The sequence below is a fragment of the Elephantulus edwardii genome, unplaced genomic scaffold, assembly GCF_000299155.1.
Source record: "Elephantulus edwardii isolate Elephantulus edwardi_28Jun2011 unplaced genomic scaffold, EleEdw1.0 scaffold00025, whole genome shotgun sequence".
Classification (NCBI taxonomy): Eukaryota; Metazoa; Chordata; class Mammalia; order Macroscelidea; family Macroscelididae; genus Elephantulus; species Elephantulus edwardii.
In genome coordinates this window covers 23023026-23036821 of record NW_006399775.1, presented here as the reverse complement: position 1 = coordinate 23036821, position 13796 = coordinate 23023026, and positions in this window count along the sequence as shown.

Here is a 13796-nt window from a genome sequence, read left to right as displayed (position 1 = left end):
CCTCCTGGTTCAAACCCTAGGCCCAAGCTGGCTAGCCTCACTCCAGGGACAGAGCAAACCTGCACGTCAAACACATTCCCGGAAAAGCAGTCCACTCCAAAAGCTTGCCACGATTCCTACACTCCCACCACCACGCAAATTTTCTTTTATTTACAATGGCCCATCAGCCTCTTGAAACTCTAAGGTATTAAAGATAGCTTACCAAAAGACACAGAGTATGCATATTTTTTTTCAGTTTTTCTAGTTACTTACTATTTGATAATACACATAACTGACAATAATTGGAAGCACAGAATTCTTCTGCCTATAATTTTAAAAGGAGTTTGTAGAAGAAAAGTACATTAGCCAATCAGCTATCCATTCATCTTGTAACATGACAGCAATAAAGAAAAAAATTTTAGGAGAAAGAAAAAATGTGAAATCCCTAGGGACAATATTTTTAGTTAAGTATCTTTTTCATATCCTTTAAATGCCTATCATTGAGAAGTTCTATAACTGTCTCATATTTTTGGAGCAGAAACTCTGGAAATAGATTCCAAAAAAACACTGACAGAAGCTGTAATTAAGCTAGAGAGAGAAAGAGAATAAAAAATGTTTAGGTACTATTTCACCTATTATAAAGCACTTAGTACCCTAATTTCAATAGTTATAATGAAGGTACAAAAAATAAATATTAAAACGTGCACTCTAAGAATAAAAATTTTGCACTCTGACGGTTAATAAAAAACCCCTAATATCATGAATACTGGAGTTACTGGGACAAGAGAGGAAAATATGTAATGACGGGGTTGAAAGTTCTGGTTTTGGATTTTATATAGATACCTAATTTTTAAGTCTGAGTTTCCAAATTGTGTTTCTTTAAGTAATTTTTAAAAGTTTTTTTTTTTTATTCAATTCCTGCATATGTAAAATGGAGACTATCCCCAGAAATCACAGTCAAGAAATCAAATGGTGTGTTGAGCAAGTCTATCGTAAAAGAATGCTTTGAAATGTCACAAAACAAATTCCTGACCCAAGCCATTGTCTTTTTAATACACACACACACACACACACACACACACACACACACACACTACATAATCCAAGACAGAGTAATTTTTAATCAAAATTTGATCATAGGCAGAGGTGGCTCTATTTTATAAAGAAGAGATGGAGAGCAGAAGAAGTAAAAGAGTAGTTTGAGTTGTGTAAGTGTGAATGTGTGCTTGGTCATTGAATCTTGACTAGACTTTGTTTCAGAAATGCTTAAGGAAATGGATAAGGCAGTCTATTCCTAAGTAAGATTTTACTTGACAGATGTGGTGTCAGATGGATCTTTCTGAAGCAATTTGATTAGTGTGAATGGCTTAATGCCATTGAGTGGTCAGAAAGGTGGCTCAAAGTAGAATATTTAGCACTTAAGGTCATGAATGTGTATCAGGTACTCAGTACATGGTAAGAACTCCACAAATAATATTTATTTATTTCTACTTCTCCTCTGAATCTGTTTCTTCTAATATATTCAGTATTTACATAAACATTTTACTTATAGAACAGTCTAACTCATTTCCTCCTTGATCCCTCACAAATCAATAAGGAACTACAAAATGCCTCAGTAATGTTCATGTGTGATACAAGGATGGAAGAAAAATGAAGCCTGGGTATAAATAGATTTCTTAAGAATAAATAATTAAAAAAAGAATATTTCAGAGTTTAGATTTGGAATAAAAGAGTGTGGAGATTGGTACTGGCCAAGGAGTTATAATAGCTCCTTTCCTGAAGCTTATAAGAGATTTCAGAGCTCTTCTGGAAATTTGTACTCAATTATTTGGTCATAAACAGTTTATGCATGTTATTTACACCCACTATGCAGGGTCAGGAGGACTTCCTTGGGACCATGGGTGTAGTGGGGGAAGCAGTGTACAGAGATAGAAATTAAAATGGAAAAAAGCTACTTATTTATTTATCTTCAATCACTCCTACTTTTATTTATTTGAAATAGAACTAATTGGTAGAAGTAGGTAATCAAAATTTAATAGTAAGATATTCAAAAGCTACAATAGAAACATCCTTAGCCCATTATTTATGCTCATAAATAATGATCTTGAAGATTAGCACAACTTTATAAGACTTATCAATGCAAGTGTCTAAATAAATAACATTTGAAACAGTGATTATAAGTTAAACATCACCAACCAGAAATGAACTAACTCTCTCTCTCTCTCTCTCCCTCCCTTGTGCATTGCTTCCATAGATGAAAAGTAACTTGAATATGAATCTTGATACCATGTGTATTTTATATGAGTATACTTTGAAATTCAATTATTGAATTGTTGTTGTTGTATGCCATTAAGTCAGACCCAATCAATAACTGACCTTCCAGTGGGTTTTTGATGAAGTAAACTGGATGAGAGGCGTTTGTCCATCTTTCCCCCCCACAGTAGCAGGTAGATGATAATGATGCCTTGGATTTGGTAGTGCAGCTGCTTACCACTAGACCACCAACTTTCTCTTATTTACTGAATATTTACTATTTACTTTTACTCTCCATCTACATGGATTTTCCCTACTTAATGATGACTTTGAAAAGAAATTATAACTTTAAAGCCAGTGAATTTCTAGCTCTTAGGCTAACAATAAAGAGTCAATAAGTAATGTAATATGTAAGATATGCATAAATTTATGAGAATGAGATTAAAATCTTATTTCAAGCAATTGGAATTCTATTATTGCAAGTGCACCTGTTCATTATCAGGAGGCTTCAACTCTTCATAAAGGATTTGTCCTCCAGAAGGCATTCTTCATTTTATAGACTAGATAAGTTGCTGATTAAGTTTTTTTTTGTAACACTTAGAATTTTTATTTCATTTTCTCCGTACTTATGATGCACCTCTGTTTTGCATCTGCTATCTGTATTTTAAGTTATGCAAACATTTTCAATTGGGTCAAAATTTTGCCAATCCTTACATTTTTGCTAAATCAGATCTGTGAGAAGTTTATAGACAACAAATAAAGCTTTCTACAAAATAAGTGCTATTTGTCAGAAAGCTGGACAATGACTAGGGGTGATAGAAAGATAATTCATGACTTTGAGCTGTGGTGTTGGAGAAGAGTGTTGACTATCCCATGGACTGCTAGGAGAATAAACAGGTTTGTCCTGGAGAGGGTGAAACCGGGCTGCTCCTTGGAGGCAAGGATTCTGAAGCTTCGTTGGGCATAATTTGGACATGTTATAAGGAAGAACCAGTCCTTGGAGAGGAACATTATGTTTGGGAGTGTGGAGGGACAGCACAAAAGAGGAAGACCCTCAATGAAATGGATCGGTTCAGTGATTGGGTTGATGGCAGTAGGTGTGTCGGAGACAGTGAGTTTGGCACAGGATAGGGCTCTTGTACATAAGGTCGCTATGAGTTGCAAGAGACTCAAGGGTACATAACAACAACAATCACATAGTAATTGCCCTTTTACAGATGAGATAAGATAAACAAATGATTAAAACTTAGAGATACCATTTACAATGCTTAGTAGTTTTGTTAGTTTAATTTTAACATAACGATTTGTATTAATATGAAACTTAACTAATGTGTTCACAAGTATGCAAATGTAAGGGTGAAGCTGATTTCTATTACATGTTAACAACTAGACATTAAAAAAATAGACAGATGTGATAGATAAATAATGATTATATTTTCTTTATTTTTTAATTCCCCCCTTTTGTTTAGTGTGTAAAGAACTATGCTTAAACAGGAAAAAGAGAAATGGAAAGCTTTGAATTTCATTATAGACAACGCGAACTTTCTTGGGTTTTGTATTTGTGAGCCACATCTTCCCTCTGGAGACAACCCCGTAGTATCTGTGATTGAGAAATCAATTGAATTGAGACAGTGATGTTCTCCCTGTCTGTCTCCTACATCGTGTTCTTGGAACTTAAACAAAAGTCAAATTCTCTTGTGACTTTTCTGCCAGTACATGATGAAGACTTGGCAAAGTGTCACTTTAAGTGGAACATCTATCACTTATCGCCCAGCTCTTTAACTTGCTGCAAAATTTCTCACTCCAGTTCCAGGGAAGTAAACAAGGATAATTCACTTGATTTTCATATTGATCTTGTCCATCTTAGAAGCTGGCTCACTCCCTGGGGCTCGGTACAGACTCAATGGCCTTCCACTGACCTCTCTTGCTGAAGCTATTATCCCAGACTTTTCTTTACAGACACAAACATGTCTATTCATTGCTTTTCATCTCAAACAATAACATGAGTGATGGTGACTTCTTAATTTGAAAGGCTTCTTATGGTTCATAAGTGATCTTTACTTAATAATAAATCTTTTTAATGTGTAGAGTGATAAAGAACTTAGAGTTTGGAGAAAAATATTAAAGGTTTAAAATCTGTTCATAATACTTACATTTTTTTCATGATTTAGAGAGGAAGATAGCAAAATCAAAACCAAAACCAAAACCAAGTCTTCGTGTGGATTCTGACTTCTAGAAATCCTGTAGGACAGAGAAAACTTCCCTTAGCAAACTCTCAAGACTATTAATCTTTACTGAAGCGGATAGCTACACCTTTCTCCAGTGAAGCAACTGGAAGAGTTGACCACAATAACTTAATGAGCAGTTGAGCACTTTAACCGCAGAACCTACATGTTTTCTCATGAGCCAGGAAAGGTTATTTTAAATCTTATCTATATTTTTGTTTTGCTTATTGCAAGGGTTGGATATTAATAGTACTGAGCTCATAGACTTGCTGTGCATATGCCTCTATTAAACTTCAAAATCCTGGACAACTAACAGATATATCTTGGAGAAAGGAGCATGAGGGTGCTCCTTAAAGGCAACGATGAAGAAACTATCTTTGGGTATATTGTTACTTTGGGTATATTGTTAGGAGTGGCAAGTTTTGGAAAAAGCACATAAAGCTTGGAAAGGTAGAGAGACAGCTTACAAGAGGGTGAGCCTCAACAAGATAGATTGCCACAGTGACTATCGCAATGGACTCAGAAATGGTGATGATGGCACGGGCTAGGGCAGAGTTGAGGTCTATTGTTCATGGCACCACTAAGAGTCACAGTCAACTTGACAACATATTACATAAGTAACAATAGATTTCAATAGGTAACTATTGTTGTTATATGATATCAAGTCAACTAAGACTTATAGTGGCTCTATGAATAATAGCTGTGAACTTTCCACCTTATCTTGAACCAGCTTGACCATCTCTGACATTACACACCACATTGTCACAGTCACTGTCAATCCATCTCTTCCAGGATCATCCTCTCCTTCACTTTCTCAAGCATGATGTCCTTCTTCAAGAACTGGCCCCTCCTGACAACAGGCCCAAAGTATGTGAGACAGAGTTTTTTAAAAAAAATCTTTGCCTCCAAAGAGCAATCTGGTTTCACCTTCACCATGATGTTTTTGTTTGTTTGTTTGTTTTTTCTCTTGGCAGTTCATGAATATGTTCAAGACCCTTCTCCAACACCACAACTCAAAGATATCGATTCTTCTTCTGTCATCCTTAGTCATTGCCTAGCTCTCAGATGCCAAGCAAGTAATAACAACAACATCTTTTTTTATATCTTTATCATGTTACAAGTGTTAAGACTCTATATCAATACATTATTCTTTTTGCACTTATAGAAGTAATTTTAATAACTTTTTGATGTGTTAACTTGTCTAGGCTAGATTAAAGTTCCAAAACTTCTCTACAACTAGATCAGACAATTATTATAGTGATGTTCACAGTGATTTTAATATTGGTAAATGAATGGTGTTGTTTACTATTTAGTCAGAACTGACACACAGCTGAGCCTCCAGTGGATTTTCAGAGACAGTAAAAACATGACAAGGAATTGCCACCTTTCTCCCATGGAGCAGCTGGTGGATTAGTACCACTTGCCTTTGTTTGACAGTGAAATCTTTATCACTAAGTCACCAGATTAAACAAGGTGTATTTAAAGAGAACTATATACAAAAGAATGCAATGATTGGTGGAAATGATGTGACTCATAGGAACGTAACCCTTTGTGTATTTCCTAGAGTGTAATATTTCAGTATTCACTAGTTCTTTTTGTAGCAATTTTAATAATTTCAATTATTAGACATAATCCATAAAACTAATGTTGAATGGATTTTAGCTGGAAGCAGAGAGTACCTAGGTTTCATTGACTATGCAAAGGCATTTGACTGTATCACGACAAATTGTGGCTAATCTTGAGAAGAATGAGAGTACCAGAACACTTAATTGTGGTCATGTAAAACCTACACTTGGACCAGGAGACAGTCCTTTGAGCAGTGTAAAGAAACACTGCATGGTTCAAAATCAGGAAAAGGGTGCTTTAGGTATATGTCCATTCTCGATACCCTTTCAATGTATTTGCTGGACAGATTACTTGGGTGCCTGGACTTTATGAGGAGGAATGAGGTATGAGGATTGGAAGAAGAGTCATTAACAACCTGCTCTATGCAGATGATACAACTTTGTTGTCAAAACTAAATAGGACCTGAAGTATTTGCTGCAGAAAGTCAAGGACCGTAGTCTTCAATATGAATTGAACCTCAATATTAAGAAAAATATTTTCACCACTGGGCCAATTGACAGCACCGTGATAGATGGAGAAGAGATTGCAGTTGTTAACAATTTCAGCTTGTTTGGTTTCACAATCAACACACTTGACACAAGCATTCAAGAAATAAAAAGGTGAATAGCATTGGGAATATCTGCTGTTAGGGACCTCTCAAGAGTACAGAAGAGCAACGATATCAGTCTAGAGACTAAGGTGTGCCTGATCCAGACTATAGTCTTTAAAATTATTTGCTATGCATCAGAGACCTGGACAATAGCTAAGGATGACAGAAGAATAATTAATTAATGCCTTTGATTTGTGGTGCTGGAGAAGTGTATTGAACATGCCATGAACTGTTGAAAGAACAGTAGGTCTGTTATGGAGAGGGTGAAACCAAGCTGCCCCTTGAAGGCAAGAATATGGAATCTCCATATCACATACTTTGTGCATGTTGCCAGAAAGAGACAGTTCTTAGAGAAGGACAACATGCTTGGGAGGGTGGGGGGCAGCACAGAAGAGGAAGACCCCTGGATGAGATGGGTTGACACAATAACTGGGGCAACAGGAGTTAGTGTGTTGGAGACAATGAGATTGGCTCAGTATAGGACAGGATTTCGAGCTATCGTATTATCAGGTCACTCTGAGTAGCAGGCGACTCAGTGGTACATAACAACTATATTGAGTAGTGACTCTGTGTATATGTGTTTTATGTACACGCCCACCTGCAGGCATGCACCTGTGCATACCAGCACTACTGGTTCTATTTAGTTGACTCTGAAGTAATACATCAGTATTTGTTCATATTTAATATTTTCTAAAATTCTGAATGCCATTGTTGTTATCATTGTGTACTTTTGAATCAGAATCAACCCACAGATGACCCTGCACCTGGTTTTTAGAGGCAGTATATCAGTTGTGAGAAGATTGTCCATTTTCTCTCCTTAGAGAAGCTGTTGGATTCAAATTGCATACCTTTGTGTTGGTATCTTTTTTTCTTACTATTAAGCCACCTTAAATTCACTTCTATATTCACTAATGATATTCTATATCCTTTTTCTTTAATATTGTAATTTGTATGGAGATTTTTTTATCATGGAGTAATATTACTATGTAATAGGATCTCATGTGAATAAATTTGAGATGGTTATTCTCTTTGATTGTTTTAAATAATGTTATAATAAAAACCTTTGTCAAAATTATATATTATACAAGGATAGAATCCCTAAAGTAAAATTATTTTTTTTCATTACATTTTATTAGTTTTAATGAACATTTACAGAGATTTTGGGTTTTCACTCATTCATTGTTGCACTGTTTTCTCCACCCTCATCCCCAGTTCATTCTTCTTTTCCCTCCCAATGTCTGTTTTAATTGTCAAATTGCCACAGTGCTTGTCAAAGCCAGTTCTGATTAATCTCCTTTGTCAGTGTGTCCTTTGCCATTCCGTATCACTCCTCCCTGAGAGAGACTTCACCCTGATTTATAAGGGAAAGGGGATGGCGTATTCTCTTAGCTACTTCCTGCTGAAAAGGGACGCTGTGGGTTTCAGGGTGAATGTCTTCTCTCACTACTCTAAAGGGCCCCCTTAGCAGTAGGAAACACATAGACTATTATGGAGTAACTTAAAGGCATGTGCTTTCTGTAGGTCTCTGTAAATAAAAAATTTGAAAAGACTATAACCTTTGCACTATCACCAATGGTGTATGAGAAATGACTGATATTTTGCTTAAGACAAATCTATTTTATAGTTCACTATTTCACCTTAAAAAAGAGATTGAGATTGTTAACAATTTTACTTTAGTTGGTCCCACAAACAACGTTCTTGGCACCAGTAGCCAGGAAATCAAAAGATGAATGTTATTGGGTAAGTCTGCTGTAGAGGACCCCTCCAGAATTCTGAAGAGTACTAGAGTACTGAAAAGCAATGATTTGTTTCAGTCTGGAAACTAAGGTGTGCTTGACACAGACATGGTCTTTGCAATTACTTGCTATGCATCAGACAGCTGGACAATGAGTAAGGATGAGAGAAGGAATTGTGGTGCTAGAGAAGGGTGTTGAACATACCATGGATGGCTAAGAGAGCAAACAGGTCTGTCCTGGGAAGGGTAAAATTAGGCTACATCTTGGAGGCAAGGATTTTCAAGCTCCATCTCTCACATATTTTGGACCGGTGGCGAGGAGGGAGAAGTCCTTGGCGAAAGAAATTATGCTTTAAAGGGTGGAGGGACAATGCAGGAGAGGAAGATCCAGGATAAGGAAAATTAACTCAGTGACAGGAGAAATGGGATTAGGTCATTCATAGATGATGAGATTGGCTCAGAATAGGCAGGGTTCAGAGCTATTGTATATAGGATCACTCTGAGTCACAGGAGACTCAAAGACACCTAACCACAACAAAAATTCTCCTTATCACTATCTTTAGGGTTACTTCTTTCTTTAACTTTATATTAGAACTAAATGTTAAGGGTCAATAAATTCATAATTAGAAATCAAAAGATGAGTTTAATTGAGACAGTCTCCTGTCAAGGACTTCTCTAGAGTACTGAAGAGCAATGATATAAGTCTAGAGACTAAGGTGCATCTTATACAGGTCATGGTTTTCACAATGACTTGCTGTGTATCAGAGAGCTAGACATCTACTAAGAATGGTAGGAGAAGAATCAATGTTTTTAAGTTTGTGGTGCTGGAGAAGAGTCTTAAATATACCAGGGACAGCTAGAAGAACAAACAAATTCACCCTGTAGAGGGTGAAGCCAGCCTACTCGACAGCATATTTCTATGATATATAGACAGGAATATAGAATAAAATATATCATAGAAATATACACCCTATGCTGCTTGCAGTTTGCGGTATAAATGATATTCTCATTATCCTATAAATTGCATGTTGTTTGTTATGATATGATAGAAGGTGTATTGATGCCTTTGAGCTGTGGTGTTAGAGAAGAGTATTGACTATATCATGGAGTGCTAAGAAAATGAAAAGATTCATCCCACAGATAGTAAAATCAAGCTGCTCTTTGAAGGCAAGGATGCTAAAGCTTCATCTGACATACTTTAGACATGTTGCAAGGAGGGACCAATCCTTGGAGAGGAACGTCATGCTTTGGAGGGTGGGGGAATATCCTCTGTGAGGTGGACTGATTCAGTGACTAGGTTAATCAAGATAGGTGTGTCAGAGAGAGTGAGATTGGCACAGGATAGAGTTTAGAGCTACTTTACATAGGGTCGTTATGAGTCACAGGTAACTTGATGGCACACAACAACAACAACAACAGGTACACACACAGATGCTTCCCTGTTTGTGCTCACCAAGTTGTGCCAAGAAATCTGGAGGAGAGCCAGCTGACCTAATGACTGGAAGAGATCTATATTTGTTCCCATTCCAAAGAAAGGTGATCCAACAGAGTGTGGAAATTATTAAACAGTATCACTGATAGCACATGCAAGCAAGATTCTGCTGAAGATTATGCAAAAATGACTGGAACAGCACATCAACAAAGAACTACCTGAAGTGCAGGCAAGATTCAGACGAGGCCATGACACTAGGGATATTATAACTAAAGTCAGACGTATCTTGGCTGCAAGCAGAGAGTACCAGAAGAATGCCTATCTGTGTTTCATTGACTATGCAAAGGAATTTGACTGTGTGGATCGCAATGAACTGTACCTGACTCTGAGAAGAATAGGAATGCCAGGCCACTTGAGTGTGCTTATAAAAACTTATACTTGGACCAGAAGGCAGTTGTCAGAACCGAGCAAGGAAATACTACATGGTTCAAAATTGAGAAGGGTGTATGTCAACGATGTGTCCTATCTCCATATCTTTTCAATTTATATGTGGAACAGATTATCTCAGAGGCTGTTCTCTATGAGGAGAAGTGTGGCATCAGGATTGGAGGTAGACTCATCAACAATCTGTGTTATGCAGACAAAACAACCCTGCTTGCTGAAACTGATGAGGACTTGAAGCACTTGCTGCAGAAGGTCAAGGATGCAGAATTCAATAACCATTGAAGTTCAACACCCAGAAAACAAAGATTCTCACCACTGGACCGACTGGGAACATCATGATGAATGGTGAAGAAATTGAGGCTGTTGACAGCTTCAGTTTGCTTGTCTCTACAGTCAACAGTCTTGCCAGGAAATGAAAAGACAAATTGCATTGGGAAAGTCTCCTGTCAGAGACCTCTCCAAAATACTGAAGAGCAATGATGTCAGCCTGGAAACTAAGGTGTGTCTGATACAGGCCACAGTCTCTTGCAATTACTTGCTATGCATCAGAGAGCTGGACAATGACTATGGATGATAGAAAGAGAGTTGATGCCTTTGAGCTGTGGTGCTGGAGAAGAGTATTGAATACACCATGAACTGCTTGGAGAATAAACAAGTTCATCCTGGAGATGGTGAAGCCAGGCCGCCCCTTGGATGCAAGGATTCTGAAGCTTTTTCTGACATACTTTGGACATGTTGAAAGGCAGTGTTAGTCATTGGAGAGGTTGGAGGGACAACACAAGAGAGGAAGACCCTTGATGAGATGGATTGATTCAGTCTCTGGGGTAATGGGGATAGGTGTGTCAGAGTCCATAAGATTGGCAAGGGATTAAGGTTTAGGCAGGGTTTACGGCTGTTGTACCTAGGGTCGCTATGAGTCACAGGCAACATGATGGCACATAACAACAAGGTACAGAAACTGTGAACTTATCTAAAAATGCTTTGCATGTTGGGAAATCTTTCTGTAAGTCTCTGGACAGGAACAGGGCAGAGCTTCTTTGTTACTTTTCATGAACTATTTCACCAGTTAAAGACAGTTCCTCTGAGCCCGTTTGATGGCACAGAAAGTACAAAGCTATTTCTCTCTGATGGAATCTCATCCTAATCTGTCTTGACTTCCTATAACAAGTACTTCTTTCTTTGTGATTGGGTTCATGCAGGCATTTCTATTTAATTATGAGCAGGTTGTAATACAAATGACTGAACACATTCAGCCCAGTTTGTGCATTAAACTTTTGAAGTAGGCATTTTATGAGATTTATGGCAAAATATTCTAGGTTGGACAATATCTGCTTAATATCCAGATTAAACTTTTATAAAAGTGCCTGGCATGAATTTATTATATTTCAAAATGTGAAGTTCCACACTATAGCATTGTAGTTAAATATGCAAAAAAATTTTAAAGTTAAAAGTTGCCTGTTTTATAGTCAATAAAAAAAGTCTTCTTTTATAAAATTTTTTAAAACAAATATTCATCTAGAGGTAGCTTGAAATCTATAGATTTCTCATTCTCTGGAAATAATAAGAAATGAAAAATAAGCATGGTCAATGCTTCAATACAGTGAAAACTTGAACATACGTTTCTAGTATGACATGCTGTGAGGCTTATAAAAGTAGTAAAGACTTCCCCAAGATGTCAAGATTTGAGCTCAGTTTTGATGATAAGGACTTTAATAAGAAGTTATAATGATGTTTGAGAAGAACATTAACTACCATGGCTCTTTTGTGAAGTATCAGTATTTCCTTTGGATTCTGGGTTAAAGCTCAGAAGATAGAGAGGGAACAAGAAGAGCTTGAAACTAAAAATAAGATGGGTGCATGCTAAGGAGTTTTTGTCTAGAACACCTAAGGAAAAAGGAATAGTTAGGGAGCATTAAGAAGATAATATAATGTAAAATAATATTTTAACACAACAAATACAAATTATTATGTGCCATCAAGTTGAGCACAAGTTATAGTGACTCTAGTCCTATCTGTCATCTTTATCATCTCTGATACACTTGAACCCATTGCTGTAGGCACCGTGTCCATCATCACATTGAAGGTCTTTTTCTCATTTGCTGACCTTCCACTTTTCCAGCATGATGTCAGTTTCTGAGAATAGTCCTGCCTAACAACATGCCTCTTGTATGAGAGACAAAACTTTGCCATCATTTCCTAGAAGGAGCACTCTGGCATTGCCTTCTCCAAAACTTATTTGTCCTTGAAATATTCAGTACTTTCAACATCTCAGTTCAGAAACATCAATTCTTCTGTTATGCAAATGCATTGGACTATGTAGATCATAAAAAAGTCAAAATAATATAAAATTAAATATCTAGTTGTGTATTTTACTTTAACATTATAGTACCACTAGTAATTGTTGCTTAACATTATAGTACCACTAGTAATTGTTGCTTAACATTATAGTACCACTAGTAATTGTTGCTAGATGCCATTGAGGCAGTTCTGACTCATACAACATGAGGATGTACAATAGAACTAAATGCTATCCTATCCTGTGTCATCTTGTAATTAATTGTTGTTATGCTTGAGTGCAATTTTGCAACTGCTGTGCCAACCAATCTCATTGAATGTCTTTCCCTTTGTCACTGAGCTTCTACTTTATCACCCATGATACCTTATAGGGACTCTTCTCACCTGATTCCATGCCAAAGTGTGTGAGGTAAAAATCTCACCATTGTCATTTCCAGCTGTTAATCTTCGAAGAATAAGAGCTTCCTAGTTTTTAGATAGTTTTCTAGCTATTACTGTTCCAAGATCGATTTTATCCGGTTTCTGGAATCCAGGATATACTTAATAGTATTTTAAAGACATTCATTTTCCTTGAGTGTCATGCACGTATTGTTGTTATTGTAATGCACTGAAAGTCAAACAGACTAAAAGCTGACCCTCCAGTGGATTTTCAGAGTCTGTAAATCACATTGGAGGAAATTTCCTATCTTTCTTCCACAGAGCAGCTGGTAGATTTGAGTTTCCTGCACTGAGATTGCAGTAAAATTACTTACCATTGGGCCACCATTGCACACAAACATATGTTGTTTGCCGTCAAGTCTGAAACAACCCAAAACTTACCATCAGATGGGTTTCAAGAGGCAGTTAATCATAGAGGAGAAGATGGTCCATCTTTCTCATAGGCAGCAGCTGGTTGATTCGAATCACATGCTTTCAGGATTGCAGTACAGCTTCTTAGCAGTAGGCTACCACAGAGAACTCCATTTTGCTCCCTTCATAAGTAACATATAAGATGATAGAAACTAATATCCTTTCCAACAGGAGTACTTTAGTCTTCAAATAGCGATATTTGTATCAAAACCTTAAATAGATGTTTTGTAGCAGATTTGCCTAATTCAAGACAAACTTTATTTTGTAACTATTACTTTCATTCAATGGTTGTGGATCCAAGTAAAAATAAGTTCTGAGAAACTTACTGTTTTTCTAAATTTGTTGCTTGTGTTTCTAGTTGTGAAGATT